Here is a 16,220-nt window from a genome sequence, read left to right on the forward strand (position 1 = left end):
AAGGACACTGAGAAATGCAAAACATCAGGAATTATTAGACGCATGCAAATCCAATCTACACAAAGGTATCACCTAACACCAGTCACAATGACCATCAGCAAAAAGTCAACAAACAATAGATGTTGAAGAAGTTGTGGAGAATAGTGTAACCTCTCGGTCTAAGTGGGATGTAAACTGGTAACAGCCAATAATAGGAACAGAATGGCAGTGCGTTTAAAGGTAAAAATTGAGTCACCATATGATCCGGAAGGCCCACTATTGGGCCTGTCACTTGTGAAAGCCAGAATCAAAAAGACACGGGATGGAAAATCGTGTATTGCAGCAGTATTTACAATAGCTAAGACATGGATACAAACAAAATGTCCATCATCAGATAAATGGACAAAGAAGAAGTGGTATACGTACCGAATGGAATAGTAGCCTCAGAAAAAAATGAACAGTGCCGTTTTCAGGACTACAGATGAGCCTAGAAATAATCATATTAGGTTAAGTTATTCAAAAGGGAATGACAAATATCCTATGATATCATTTATACCTGTTATCCTAAGATTGCTACAAATGGACATATTTCCACAGAAAAAGACACTCACAGACTTATAAAAGAAACTAATGGTTAACCAAAATGAAAGGTGGGAGGATGGATAAATTAGGATTATGGGGCTAACATACATATACTAATGTATGTTAAATGTATATAAACATATAACATATAAACTCTATGAATTATATAATCACCAATACATATAAAATATATAATGACTAAACACCTACCAAATACCATGCGAGGTCTACTCAACATTCTGTAATAAGACACATGGTAACAGAATCCGAACATGAACAGACATATGTATGAATCATTGAGCAGATTCTGTACAGCCAGACAATCACAACACTCTAATCCAATATTCTCCGATAAGAAATAGAAATTAAATTAAAAAACAAACAGAAGTAAGGAGACATAAACTTCTGGGGGCTTGTCCCAGCACATTCCCCTCTAATTTACAACCTCGGAACACTACGTCCAGGAAGACTCTGGTGCCCTAATAACAAGAGTTGAGAACGTAATGATGCTGCCGCCTAGTGGGTGTTTCCCACAACAGCAGCTTTAAACCCAGTGCTAATGGTTGCTTAATAGTCACAAGGACTCAGGGCTGTAAATGGCATCTGCCCTCAAAAAATGCCCTGGGGTAGGGAATAGGCAAGAAAATTCAACACATGACAAATCTTTCAAGAAGTCAACATGAAGAGGGAAGTTGTACTCACACTTTAAAAAAAAAAGGAAAAGAACAACATGGACATGCCTAAAGCTCAGTACAAGGAATTATTAGCCACATACAAATCCAACCTCCAAAAAGGTTTCAGCTCACACCAGTCAAATGACCATCAGCAAACAGTCTACAAACTAGAAATGCTGAAGGGGTTTTAGAGAACTGTGTACCTTCTAGCTGCTGGTGGGATGTAATTGGTAACAGCACTAACGAAAACTGAATGCAGCTGCTTTAAAAGGTAAAAATTGAGCTACCATATGATGCGGCAGGGCACCTTTTGGGCCTATAACCTAAGACCACCAGAATCGGAAAGACAGAGGCAGGCAAATGTGCACTGCAGCAATATTGAAATAGCCACGACATGGAAGCCAAAAGAAGGTCCATAAACAGATGAATGGACAGAGAAGAAGTGGTATATGGACAGAATGGAATATCAGTCACGAAAAAAATAAAAGAATGGCATATGCAGCACCACAGATGAGCCTAGAGATAATCACACAACGTGAAGTAAGTCAGAATGCGAAAGACAAATGTCCTATGATATCCCTTATGTTATCTGAAAATTCATAAACATGAACATATTTCCATAGAGAAAGACAATCTCAGAATGAGAAGACAACTTATGGTTAAGCCAAAGAAATGGTGTGAGGAATGGATAAATTAGGATATTGGGGTTAACACACATATACTAATACATATAAAAAATATAATCCCCAAAGACCTATGGAATACCAAGAGTGGTCTACTCAACACTCTGTAATAACCGACATGGAAAAGGACCCAAAGATCAATAGATATATGTATATGTGTAAATGAACAAGATTCTGTACACCTAGAACAAAAGATATTTTTCAATCAAATTTGCTCTGATAAAAACTACAACTTAAAGACACAAACAAGAATTAAGGAGGCTAAAACTTATCGGGGTTTGTCCTGGCACATTCCACTCTAATCTGCAACCTCAAAGCACAACTTGCAGCAAGGTTCTGTTTCCCTAGCAAGCAGAGTTGGCAACTTAGAAATGCTGCCACCCTAAGGCCGTTTCCTCAAAGAGCAGCTTTAAATCTACTGCTCATGGTCACTAATATTCACAAGGACGGCAGGGCTGTAAATGACTCATGCCCTCAAAAAATGTCCTGGGGTAGGGAATGGCCATAAAAATCCAAACGCGGTAAATTTTTCAAGAAGGCAATTTGAAGTTGTAAGTTTAGCTCAATCTTAAAAAAAATGAAAAGGACACTGAGAAATGCAAAACATCAGGAATTATTAGACGCATGCAAATCCAATCTACACAAAGGTATCACCTAACACCAGTCACAATGACCATCAGCAAAAAGTCAACAAACAATAGATGTTGAAGAAGTTGTGGAGCATAGTGTAACCTCTCGGTCTAAGTGGGATGTAAACTGGTAACAGCCAATAATAGGAACAGAATGGCAGTGCGTTTAAAGGTAAAAATTGAGTCACCATATGATCCGGAAGGCCCACTATTGGGCCTGTCACTTGTGAAAGCCAGAATCAAAAAGACACGGGATGGAAAATCGTGTATTGCAGCAGTATTTACAATAGCTAAGACATGGATACAAACAAAATGTCCATCATCAGATAAATGGACAAAGAAGAAGTGGTATACGTACCGAATGGAATAGTAGCCTCAGAAAAAAATGAACAGTGCCGTTTTCAGGACTACAGATGAGCCTAGAAATAATCATATTAGGTTAAGTTATTCAAAAGGGAATAACAAATATCCTATGATATCATTTATACATGTTATCCTAAGATTTCTACCAATGAACATATTTCCACAGAAAAAGACACTCACAGACTTATAAAACGAACGAATGGTTCGCCAAAATGAAAGGTGGGAGGATGGATAAATTAGGACTATGGGGATAACATACATATACTAATGTATGTTAAATGTATATAAACATATAACATATAAACTCTATGAATTATATAATCACCAATACATATAAAATATATAATCACGAAACACCTGCCAAATACCAAGGGAGGTCTACTCAACATTCTGTAAAAAATTACATGGTAACAGGATCCGAAGATGAACAGACATATGTATGAATCATTGAGCACATTCTGTACAGCCAGACAATCACAACACTCTAATCGAATTTACTCCGATAAGAAAGAGAAATTAAATTTAAAAAACAAACATAAGTAAGGAGACATAAACTTCTGGGGGCTTATCCCAGCACACTCCTCTCTAATTTACAACCTCGGAACACTACCTCCAGGAAGACTCTGTTGCCCTAGTAACAAGAGGTGAGAACGTAATAATGCTGCCGCCTTGTGGCTGTTTCCCACAACAGCAGCTTTAAACCCAGTGCTAATGGTTGCTTAATAGTCACAAGGACTGCAGGGCTGTAAATGACACCTGCCCTCAAAAAATGCCCTGGGGTAGGGAATAGGCAAGAAAATTCAAGTTTTCTTTGACAAGTTTTTGAAGAAGTCAATATGAAGAGGGAAGTTGTACTCACTCTTTAAAAAAAAAAAGGAAAAGAATAAAAAGCACATGCCTAAAGCTCAGTATAAGGAATTATTAGTCACATGCAAATCCAACCTCCAAAAAGGTTTCAGCTCACACCAGTCAAATGACCATCAGCAAACAGTCTACAAACTGTAAATGCTGAAGGGATTTTAGAGAACTGTGTACCTTGTAGCTGCTGGTGGGATGTAAAGTGGTAAGAGCACTAACGAAAACTGAATGGAGCTGCTTTAAAAGGTAAAAATTGAGCTACCATATGACGCGGCAGGGCACCTTTTGGGCCTGTAACCTAAGACCACCAGAATCGGAAAGACAGAGGCAGGCAAATGTGCACTGCAGCATTACTGAAATAGCCAAGACGTGGAAGCCAAAAAAAGGTCCATAAACAGATGAATGGACAAAGAAGAAGTGGTATACGGACTAAATGGAATAGTAGCCTCGGGAAAAAAAATGAAAAATGCCGTTTTCAGGACTACAGATGAGCCTAGAAATAATCATATCAGGTTAAGTAAGTCAAAAGGGAATGACAAATATCCTATGATATCATTTATACCTGTTATCCTAAGATTGCTACAAATGGACATATTTCCACAGAAAAAGACACTCACAGACTTATAAAAGAAACTAATGGTTAACCAAAATGAAAGGTGGGAGGATGGATAAATTAGGATTATGGGGCTAACATACATATACTAATGTATGTTAAATGTATATAAACATATAACATATAAACTCTATGAATTATATAATCACCAATACATATAAAATATATAATGACAAAACACCTACCAAATACCATGCGAGGTCTACTCAACATTCTGTAATAAGACACATGGTAACAGAATCCGAACATGAACAGACATATGTATGAATCATTGAGCAGATTCTGTACAGCCAGACAATCACAACACTCTAATCCAATATTCTCCGATAAGAAATAGAAATTAAATTAAAAAACAAACAGAAGTAAGGAGACATAAACTTCTGGGGGCTTGTCCCAGCACATTCCCCTCTAATTTACAACCTCGGAACACTACGTCCAGGAAGACTCTGGTGCCCTAATAACAAGAGTTGAGAACGTAATGATGCTGCCGCCTAGTGGGTGTTTCCCACAACAGCAGCTTTAAACCCAGTGCTAATGGTTGCTTAATAGTCACAAGGACTCAGGGCTGTAAATGGCATCTGCCCTCAAAAAATGCCCTGGGGTAGGGAATAGGCAAGAAAATTCAACACATGACAAATCTTTCAAGAAGTCAACATGAAGAGGGAAGTTGTACTCACACTTTAAAAAAAAAAGGAAAACAAAAAAATGGACATGCCTAAAGCTCAGTACAAGGAATTATTAGCCACATACAAATCCAACCTCCAAAAAGGTTTCAGCTCACACCAGTCAAATGACCATCAGCAAACAGTCTACAAACTAGAAATGCTGAAGGGGTTTTAGAGAACTGTGTACCTTCTAGCTGCTGGTGGGATGTAATTGGTAACAGCACTAACGAAAACTGAATGCAGCTGCTTTAAAAGGTAAAAATTGAGCTACCATATGATGCGGCAGGGCACCTTTTGGGCCTATAACCGAAGACCACCAGAATCGGAAAGACAGAGGCAGGCAAATGTGCACTGCAGCAATATTGAAATAGCCACGACATGGAAGCCAAAAGAAGGTCCATAAACAGATGAATGGACAGAGAAGAAGTGGTATATGGACAGAATGGAATATCAGTCACGAAAAAAATAAAAGAATGGCATATGCAGCACCACAGATGAGCCTAGAGATAATCACACAACGTGAAGTAAGTCAGAATGCGAAAGACAAATGTCCTATGATATCCCTTATGTTATCTGAAAATTCATAAACATGAACATATTTCCATAGAGAAAGACAATCTCAGAATGAGAAGACAACTTATGGTTAAGCCAAAGAAATGGTGTGAGGAATGGATAAATTAGGATATTGGGGTTAACACACATATACTAATACATATAAAAAATATAATCCCCAAAGACCTATGGAATACCAAGAGTGGTCTACTCAACACTCTGTAATAACCGACATGGAAAAGGACCCAAAGATCAATAGATATATGTATATGTGTAAATGAACAAGATTCTGTACACCTAGAACAAAAGACATTTTTCAATCAAATTTGCTCTGATAAAAACTACAACTTAAAGACACAAACAAGAATTAAGGAGGCTAAAACTTATCGGGGTTTGTCCTGGCACATTCCACTCTAATCTGCAACCTCAAAGCACAACTTGCAGCAAGGTTCTGTTTCCCTAGCAAGCAGAGTTGGCAACTTAGAAATGCTGCCACCCTAAGGCCGTTTCCTCAAAGAGCAGCTTTAAATCTACTGCTCATGGTCACTAATATTCACAAGGACGGCAGGGCTGTAAATGACTCATGCCCTCAAAAAATGTCCTGGGGTAGGGAATGGCCATAAAAATCCAAACGCGGTAAATTTTTCAAGAAGGCAATTTGAAGTTGTAAGTTTAGCTCAATCTTAAAAAAAATGAAAAGGACACTGAGAAATGCAAAACATCAGGAATTATTAGACGCATGCAAATCCAATCTACACAAAGGTATCACCTAACACCAGTCACAATGACCATCAGCAAAAAGTCAACAAACAATAGATGTTGAAGAAGTTGTGGAGAATAGTGTAACCTCTCGGTCTAAGTGGGATGTAAACTGGTAACAGCCAATAATAGGAACAGAATGGCAGTGCGTTTAAAGGTAAAAATTGAGTCACCATATGATCCGGAAGGCCCACTATTGGGCCTGTCACTTGTGAAAGCCAGAATCAAAAAGACACGGGATGGAAAATCGTGTGTTGCAGCAGTATTTACAATAGCTAAGACATGGATACAAACAAAATGTCCATCATCAGATAAATGGACAAAGAAGAAGTGGTATACGTACCGAATGGAATAGTAGCCTCAGAAAAAAATGAACAGTGCCGTTTTCAGGACTACAGATGAGCCTAGAAATAATCATATTAGGTTAAGTTATTCAAAAGGGAATGACAAATATCCTATGATATCATTTATACCTGTTATCCTAAGATTGCTACAAATGGACATATTTCCACAGAAAAAGACACTCACAGACTTATAAAACGAACGAATGGTTCGCCAAAATGAAAGGTGGGAGGATGGATAAATTAGGACTATGGGGATAACATACATATACTAATGTATGTTAAATGTATATAAACATATAACATATAAACTCTATGAATTATATAATCACCAATACATATAAAATATATAATCACGAAACACCTGCCAAATACCAAGGGAGGTCTACTCAACATTCTGTAAAAAATTACATGGTAACAGGATCCGAAGATGAACAGACATATGTATGAATCATTGAGCACATTCTGTACAGCCAGACAATCACAACACTCTAATCGAATTTACTCCGATAAGAAAGAGAAATTAAATTTAAAAAACAAACATAAGTAAGGAGACATAAACTTCTGGGGGCTTATCCCAGCACACTCCTCTCTAATTTACAACCTCGGAACACTACCTCCAGGAAGACTCTGTTGCCCTAGTAACAAGAGGTGAGAACGTAATAATGCTGCCGCCTTGTGGCTGTTTCCCACAACAGCAGCTTTAAACCCAGTGCTAATGGTTGCTTAATAGTCACAAGGACTGCAGGGCTGTAAATGACACCTGCCCTCAAAAAATGCCCTGGGGTAGGGAATAGGCAAGAAAATTCAAGTTTTCTTTGACAAGTTTTTGAAGAAGTCAATATGAAGAGGGAAGTTGTACTCACTCTTTAAAAAAAAAAAGGAAAAGAATAAAAAGCACATGCCTAAAGCTCAGTATAAGGAATTATTAGTCACATGCAAATCCAACCTCCAAAAAGGTTTCAGCTCACACCAGTCAAATGACCATCAGCAAACAGTCTACAAACTGTAAATGCTGAAGGGATTTTAGAGAACTGTGTACCTTGTAGCTGCTGGTGGGATGTAAAGTGGTAAGAGCACTAACGAAAACTGAATGGAGCTGCTTTAAAAGGTAAAAATTGAGCTACCATATGACGCGGCAGGGCACCTTTTGGGCCTGTAACCTAAGACCACCAGAATCGGAAAGACAGAGGCAGGCAAATGTGCACTGCAGCATTACTGAAATAGCCAAGACGTGGAAGCCAAAAAAAGGTCCATAAACAGATGAATGGACAAAGAAGAAGTGGTATACGGACTAAATGGAATAGTAGCCTCGGGAAAAAAAATGAAAAATGCCGTTTTCAGGACTACAGATGAGCCTAGAAATAATCATATCAGGTTAAGTAAGTCAAAAGGGAATGACAAATATCCTATGATATCATTTATACCTGTTATCCTAAGATTGCTACAAATGGACATATTTCCACAGAAAAAGACACTCACAGACTTATAAAAGAAACTAATGGTTAACCAAAATGAAAGGTGGGAGGATGGATAAATTAGGATTATGGGGCTAACATACATATACTAATGTATGTTAAATGTATATAAACATATAACATATAAACTCTATGAATTATATAATCACCAATACATATAAAATATATAATGACAAAACACCTACCAAATACCATGCGAGGTCTACTCAACATTCTGTAATAAGACACATGGTAACAGAATCCGAACATGAACAGACATATGTATGAATCATTGAGCAGATTCTGTACAGCCAGACAATCACAACACTCTAATCCAATATTCTCCGATAAGAAATAGAAATTAAATTAAAAAACAAACAGAAGTAAGGAGACATAAACTTCTGGGGGCTTGTCCCAGCACATTCCCCTCTAATTTACAACCTCGGAACACTACGTCCAGGAAGACTCTGGTGCCCTAATAACAAGAGTTGAGAACGTAATGATGCTGCCGCCTAGTGGGTGTTTCCCACAACAGCAGCTTTAAACCCAGTGCTAATGGTTGCTTAATAGTCACAAGGACTCAGGGCTGTAAATGGCATCTGCCCTCAAAAAATGCCCTGGGGTAGGGAATAGGCAAGAAAATTCAACACATGACAAATCTTTCAAGAAGTCAACATGAAGAGGGAAGTTGTACTCACACTTTAAAAAAAAAAGGAAAAGAACAACATGGACATGCCTAAAGCTCAGTACAAGGAATTATTAGCCACATACAAATCCAACCTCCAAAAAGGTTTCAGCTCACACCAGTCAAATGACCATCAGCAAACAGTCTACAAACTAGAAATGCTGAAGGGGTTTTAGAGAACTGTGTACCTTCTAGCTGCTGGTGGGATGTAATTGGTAACAGCACTAACGAAAACTGAATGCAGCTGCTTTAAAAGGTAAAAATTGAGCTACCATATGATGCGGCAGGGCACCTTTTGGGCCTATAACCTAAGACCACCAGAATCGGAAAGACAGAGGCAGGCAAATGTGCACTGCAGCAATATTGAAATAGCCACGACATGGAAGCCAAAAGAAGGTCCATAAACAGATGAATGGACAGAGAAGAAGTGGTATATGGACAGAATGGAATATCAGTCACGAAAAAAATAAAAGAATGGCATATGCAGCACCACAGATGAGCCTAGAGATAATCACACAACGTGAAGTAAGTCAGAATGCGAAAGACAAATGTCCTATGATATCCCTTATGTTATCTGAAAATTCATAAACATGAACATATTTCCATAGAGAAAGACAATCTCAGAATGAGAAGACAACTTATGGTTAAGCCAAAGAAATGGTGTGAGGAATGGATAAATTAGGATATTGGGGTTAACACACATATACTAATACATATAAAAAATATAATCCCCAAAGACCTATGGAATACCAAGAGTGGTCTACTCAACACTCTGTAATAACCGACATGGAAAAGGACCCAAAGATCAATAGATATATGTATATGTGTAAATGAACAAGATTCTGTACACCTAGAACAAAAGACATTTTTCAATCAAATTTGCTCTGATAAAAACTACAACTTAAAGACACAAACAAGAATTAAGGAGGCTAAAACTTATCGGGGTTTGTCCTGGCACATTCCACTCTAATCTGCAACCTCAAAGCACAACTTGCAGCAAGGTTCTGTTTCCCTAGCAAGCAGAGTTGGCAACTTAGAAATGCTGCCACCCTAAGGCCATTTCCTCAAAGAGCAGCTTTAAATCTACTGCTCATGGTCACTAATATTCACAAGGACGGCAGGGCTGTAAATGACTCATGCCCTCAAAAAATGTCCTGGGGTAGGGAATGGCCATAAAAATCCAAACGCGGTAAATTTTTCAAGAAGGCAATTTGAAGTTGTAAGTTTAGCTCAATCTTAAAAAAAATGAAAAGGACACTGAGAAATGCAAAACATCAGGAATTATTAGACGCATGCAAATCCAATCTACACAAAGGTATCACCTAACACCAGTCACAATGACCATCAGCAAAAAGTCAACAAACAATAGATGTTGAAGAAGTTGTGGAGAATAGTGTAACCTCTCGGTCTAAGTGGGATGTAAACTGGTAACAGCCAATAATAGGAACAGAATGGCACTGCGTTTAAAGGTAAAAATTGAGTCACCATATGATCCGGAAGGCCCACTATTGGGCCTGTCACTTGTGAAAGCCAGAATCAAAAAGACACGGGATGGAAAATCGTGTGTTGCAGCAGTATTTACAATAGCTAAGACATGGATACAAACAAAATGTCCATCATCAGATAAATGGACAAAGAAGAAGTGGTATACGTACCGAATGGAATAGTAGCCTCAGAAAAAAATGAACAGTGCCGTTTTCAGGACTACAGATGAGCCTAGAAATAATCATATTAGGTTAAGTTATTCAAAAGGGAATGACAAATATCCTATGATATCATTTATACCTGTTATCCTAAGATTGCTACAAATGGACATATTTCCACAGAAAAAGACACTCACAGACTTATAAAAGAAACTAATGGTTAACCAAAATGAAAGGTGGGAGGATGGATAAATTAGGATTATGGGGCTAACATACATATACTAATGTATGTTAAATGTATATAAACATATAACATATAAACTCTATGAATTATATAATCACCAATACATATAAAATATATAATGACAAAACACCTACCAAATACCATGCGAGGTCTACTCAACATTCTGTAATAAGACACATGGTAACAGAATCCGAACATGAACAGACATATGTATGAATCATTGAGCAGATTCTGTACAGCCAGACAATCACAACACTCTAATCCAATATTCTCCGATAAGAAATAGAAATTAAATTAAAAAACAAACAGAAGTAAGGAGACATAAACTTCTGGGGGCTTGTCCCAGCACATTCCCCTCTAATTTACAACCTCGGAACACTACGTCCAGGAAGACTCTGGTGCCCTAATAACAAGAGTTGAGAACGTAATGATGCTGCCGCCTAGTGGGTGTTTCCCACAACAGCAGCTTTAAACCCAGTGCTAATGGTTGCTTAATAGTCACAAGGACTCAGGGCTGTAAATGGCATCTGCCCTCAAAAAATGCCCTGGGGTAGGGAATAGGCAAGAAAATTCAACACATGACAAATCTTTCAAGAAGTCAACATGAAGAGGGAAGTTGTACTCACACTTTAAAAAAAAAAGGAAAACAAAAAAATGGACATGCCTAAAGCTCAGTACAAGGAATTATTAGCCACATACAAATCCAACCTCCAAAAAGGTTTCAGCTCACACCAGTCAAATGACCATCAGCAAACAGTCTACAAACTAGAAATGCTGAAGGGGTTTTAGAGAACTGTGTACCTTCTAGCTGCTGGTGGGATGTAATTGGTAACAGCACTAACGAAAACTGAATGCAGCTGCTTTAAAAGGTAAAAATTGAGCTACCATATGATGCGGCAGGGCACCTTTTGGGCCTATAACCGAAGACCACCAGAATCGGAAAGACAGAGGCAGGCAAATGTGCACTGCAGCAATATTGAAATAGCCACGACATGGAAGCCAAAAGAAGGTCCATAAACAGATGAATGGACAGAGAAGAAGTGGTATATGGACAGAATGGAATATCAGTCACGAAAAAAATAAAAGAATGGCATATGCAGCACCACAGATGAGCCTAGAGATAATCACACAACGTGAAGTAAGTCAGAATGCGAAAGACAAATGTCCTATGATATCCCTTATGTTATCTGAAAATTCATAAACATGAACATATTTCCATAGAGAAAGACAATCTCAGAATGAGAAGACAACTTATGGTTAAGCCAAAGAAATGGTGTGAGGAATGGATAAATTAGGATATTGGGGTTAACACACATATACTAATACATATAAAAAATATAATCCCCAAAGACCTATGGAATACCAAGAGTGGTCTACTCAACACTCTGTAATAACCGACATGGAAAAGGACCCAAAGATCAATAGATATATGTATATGTGTAAATGAACAAGATTCTGTACACCTAGAACAAAAGACATTTTTCAATCAAATTTGCTCTGATAAAAACTACAACTTAAAGACACAAACAAGAATTAAGGAGGCTAAAACTTATCGGGGTTTGTCCTGGCACATTCCACTCTAATCTGCAACCTCAAAGCACAACTTGCAGCAAGGTTCTGTTTCCCTAGCAAGCAGAGTTGGCAACTTAGAAATGCTGCCACCCTAAGGCCGTTTCCTCAAAGAGCAGCTTTAAATCTACTGCTCATGGTCACTAATATTCACAAGGACGGCAGGGCTGTAAATGACTCATGCCCTCAAAAAATGTCCTGGGGTAGGGAATGGCCATAAAAATCCAAACGCGGTAAATTTTTCAAGAAGGCAATTTGAAGTTGTAAGTTTAGCTCAATCTTAAAAAAAATGAAAAGGACACTGAGAAATGCAAAACATCAGGAATTATTAGACGCATGCAAATCCAATCTACACAAAGGTATCACCTAACACCAGTCACAATGACCATCAGCAAAAAGTCAACAAACAATAGATGTTGAAGAAGTTGTGGAGAATAGTGTAACCTCTCGGTCTAAGTGGGATGTAAACTGGTAACAGCCAATAATAGGAACAGAATGGCAGTGCGTTTAAAGGTAAAAATTGAGTCACCATATGATCCGGAAGGCCCACTATTGGGCCTGTCACTTGTGAAAGCCAGAATCAAAAAGACACGGGATGGAAAATCGTGTGTTGCAGCAGTATTTACAATAGCTAAGACATGGATACAAACAAAATGTCCATCATCAGATAAATGGACAAAGAAGAAGTGGTATACGTACCGAATGGAATAGTAGCCTCAGAAAAAAATGAACAGTGCCGTTTTCAGGACTACAGATGAGCCTAGAAATAATCATATTAGGTTAAGTTATTCAAAAGGGAATGACAAATATCCTATGATATCATTTATACCTGTTATCCTAAGATTTCTACCAATGGACATATTTCCACAGAAAAAGACACTCACAGACTTATAAAACGAACGAATGGTTCGCCAAAATGAAAGGTGGGAGGATGGATAAATTAGGACTATGGGGATAACATACATATACTAATGTATGTTAAATGTATATAAACATATAACATATAAACTCTATGAATTATATAATCACCAATACATATAAAATATATAATCACGAAACACCTGCCAAATACCAAGGGAGGTCTACTCAACATTCTGTAAAAAATTACATGGTAACAGGATCCGAAGATGAACAGACATATGTATGAATCATTGAGCACATTCTGTACAGCCAGACAATCACAACACTCTAATCGAATTTACTCCGATAAGAAAGAGAAATTAAATTTAAAAAACAAACATAAGTAAGGAGACATAAACTTCTGGGGGCTTATCCCAGCACACTCCTCTCTAATTTACAACCTCGGAACACTACCTCCAGGAAGACTCTGTTGCCCTAGTAACAAGAGGTGAGAACGTAATAATGCTGCCGCCTTGTGGCTGTTTCCCACAACAGCAGCTTTAAACCCAGTGCTAATGGTTGCTTAATAGTCACAAGGACTGCAGGGCTGTAAATGACACCTGCCCTCAAAAAATGCCCTGGGGTAGGGAATAGGCAAGAAAATTCAAGTTTTCTTTGACAAGTTTTTGAAGAAGTCAATATGAAGAGGGAAGTTGTACTCACTCTTTAAAAAAAAAAAGGAAAAGAATAAAAAGCACATGCCTAAAGCTCAGTATAAGGAATTATTAGTCACATGCAAATCCAACCTCCAAAAAGGTTTCAGCTCACACCAGTCAAATGACCATCAGCAAACAGTCTACAAACTGTAAATGCTGAAGGGATTTTAGAGAACTGTGTACCTTGTAGCTGCTGGTGGGATGTAAAGTGGTAAGAGCACTAACGAAAACTGAATGGAGCTGCTTTAAAAGGTAAAAATTGAGCTACCATATGACGCGGCAGGGCACCTTTTGGGCCTGTAACCTAAGACCACCAGAATCGGAAAGACAGAGGCAGGCAAATGTGCACTGCAGCATTACTGAAATAGCCAAGACGTGGAAGCCAAAAAAAGGTCCATAAACAGATGAATGGACAAAGAAGAAGTGGTATACGGACTAAATGGAATAGTAGCCTCGGGAAAAAAAATGAAAAATGCCGTTTTCAGGACTACAGATGAGCCTAGAAATAATCATATCAGGTTAAGTAAGTCAAAAGGGAATGACAAATATCCTATGATATCATTTATACCTGTTATCCTAAGATTGCTACAAATGGACATATTTCCACAGAAAAAGACACTCACAGACTTATAAAAGAAACTAATGGTTAACCAAAATGAAAGGTGGGAGGATGGATAAATTAGGATTATGGGGCTAACATACATATACTAATGTATGTTAAATGTATATAAACATATAACATATAAACTCTATGAATTATATAATCACCAATACATATAAAATATATAATGACAAAACACCTACCAAATACCATGCGAGGTCTACTCAACATTCTGTAATAAGACACATGGTAACAGAATCCGAACATGAACAGACATATGTATGAATCATTGAGCAGATTCTGTACAGCCAGACAATCACAACACTCTAATCCAATATTCTCCGATAAGAAATAGAAATTAAATTAAAAAACAAACAGAAGTAAGGAGACATAAACTTCTGGGGGCTTGTCCCAGCACATTCCCCTCTAATTTACAACCTCGGAACACTACGTCCAGGAAGACTCTGGTGCCCTAATAACAAGAGTTGAGAACGTAATGATGCTGCCGCCTAGTGGGTGTTTCCCACAACAGCAGCTTTAAACCCAGTGCTAATGGTTGCTTAATAGTCACAAGGACTCAGGGCTGTAAATGGCATCTGCCCTCAAAAAATGCCCTGGGGTAGGGAATAGGCAAGAAAATTCAACACATGACAAATCTTTCAAGAAGTCAACATGAAGAGGGAAGTTGTACTCACACTTTAAAAAAAAAAGGAAAAGAACAACATGGACATGCCTAAAGCTCAGTACAAGGAATTATTAGCCACATACAAATCCAACCTCCAAAAAGGTTTCAGCTCACACCAGTCAAATGACCATCAGCAAACAGTCTACAAACTAGAAATGCTGAAGGGGTTTTAGAGAACTGTGTACCTTCTAGCTGCTGGTGGGATGTAATTGGTAACAGCACTAACGAAAACTGAATGCAGCTGCTTTAAAAGGTAAAAATTGAGCTACCATATGATGCGGCAGGGCACCTTTTGGGCCTATAACCTAAGACCACCAGAATCGGAAAGACAGAGGCAGGCAAATGTGCACTGCAGCAATATTGAAATAGCCACGACATGGAAGCCAAAAGAAGGTCCATAAACAGATGAATGGACAGAGAAGAAGTGGTATATGGACAGAATGGAATATCAGTCACGAAAAAAATAAAAGAATGGCATATGCAGCACCACAGATGAGCCTAGAGATAATCACACAACGTGAAGTAAGTCAGAATGCGAAAGACAAATGTCCTATGATATCCCTTATGTTATCTGAAAATTCATAAACATGAACATATTTCCATAGAGAAAGACAATCTCAGAATGAGAAGACAACTTATGGTTAAGCCAAAGAAATGGTGTGAGGAATGGATAAATTAGGATATTGGGGTTAACACACATATACTAATACATATAAAAAATATAATCCCCAAAGACCTATGGAATACCAAGAGTGGTCTACTCAACACTCTGTAATAACCGACATGGAAAAGGACCCAAAGATCAATAGATATATGTATATGTGTAAATGAACAAGATTCTGTACACCTAGAACAAAAGACATTTTTCAATCAAATTTGCTCTGATAAAAACTACAACTTAAAGACACAAACAAGAATTAAGGAGGCTAAAACTTATCGGGGTTTGTCCTGGCACATTCCACTCTAATCTGCAACCTCAAAGCACAACTTGCAGCAAGGTTCTGTTTCCCTAGCAAGCAGAGTTGGCAACTTAGAAATGCTGCCACCCTAAGGCCATTTCCTCAAAGAGCAGCTTTAAATCT

Source organism: Eubalaena glacialis, chromosome 2 (assembly GCF_028564815.1).
Source record: "Eubalaena glacialis isolate mEubGla1 chromosome 2, mEubGla1.1.hap2.+ XY, whole genome shotgun sequence".
In the NCBI taxonomy this organism is placed as follows: Eukaryota; Metazoa; Chordata; class Mammalia; order Artiodactyla; family Balaenidae; genus Eubalaena; species Eubalaena glacialis.